Source organism: Canis lupus, chromosome X, assembly GCF_003254725.2.
Source record: "Canis lupus dingo isolate Sandy chromosome X, ASM325472v2, whole genome shotgun sequence".
Classification (NCBI taxonomy): domain Eukaryota; kingdom Metazoa; phylum Chordata; class Mammalia; order Carnivora; family Canidae; genus Canis; species Canis lupus.
Window position 1 is genome coordinate 30,549,279 of NC_064281.1, and position 1,351 is coordinate 30,550,629.

The following is a 1,351-nucleotide window of genomic DNA, read 5'->3' on the forward strand; positions in this document are numbered from 1 at the left end:
TGGTTGGTAGGAGGAGATGTGGTGGTATGAAAAGGGTGATTTTGGATCTATTTTGAAAATATGAGTCATCAGGATTTGTTGACAGATTAGTCAAGGGAAAGGAAAAGAGTTGCCACTAATAAGCTAGGGAAGAATATAGGAGGAGGAGGCAGTTTATAGACAGAGCAGGAGTTTGGTTTGGTACAAGTTACCTTTTTAGATTCTTATTAGATATACAAAGAGATCATGTGTAGGCGATTTTTTTTTTAATTCCAAATTTAAAAAATGTGTGTAGGCTGAGAAAAAATAATTTGAGAATCACTAGTATATGGGTGATATAAGCCTCAAGTCTTGATGAGATCACCAAAGACAGGGCCTAGTGTAAAGTAGAAAACTTCAGGTTTTTCCTACTGTGTGTGTTTCTTTCCTGTGAGTCTTTCTTTGCTCTCACACAGGACACTTCACTTCTGACAGATCTGGAAGTGCCACAGATGTAGGACCTTTCTGTCCCTGTAGAGTTGGGGTACACCACCTTCCCTGTGTGGATGTGTTCACCCACCTGGGAGTTCCCCAAGCCTCCTATATCTGGATTTTAAGGAGGCTTCCCCATGTAGGCATGATCAATTATTAACTCTGTTTCCATCATCTCTGGAAGATTGGGGAGCATGAGGCTGAAAATTCTAAGCTTCTAATCATGGCTTGTTTGGTCTTTCAGGTGACCAGCCCCCATCCAGGAGCCCACCCAGAGTCACCACATTAGAAAGAGTTATGCCCTGGGTGCTCTAATCACTTAGGAAATCACAAGGGATTTGGGACCCCTGCGTCAGAGATGGAGTCAAAGACAAATATTACAAGAGATGTTCCTAGTGTTCTTATCACTTAGGAATTTACAAGGTTTAGGGGCTCTGTTCCAGGAACGTAGGCAGAGACCACTACATATATTTCTTATTATTTCACACCAAGTATATTCCAACATTTAGAGGATGTAAGAAGAGGAGGAATAAGAAAAACAAAACAAAACAAAACAAAACAGCACCTTGTGGGACACAGGCTGCAATACAACCAGGACAATATTGTCTTGGAAAGCCAGTGACAAACTGCTTCAGAGAGGGAGAGGTAATCATCTGTTAAGTGAGGAAAGATGAGAAATGGGATTTAATCATTGAAATTCGCAACATAGGGATCAAAGTGACCTTGATGATGATGGTTGCTTTGGTGAAATGCAATGATAAATCTGACTAAACGGGCTAAAAGGAAATGAGAAATTAGAAATCGGAGCTCTGAACTCTTTGAGGTCTCAACTCTTTTTGAGGAGCTTTGTTATAAATGAGGGGGCTTGGAAATGGGGAGGTATCTTGAAATGATATAGGTG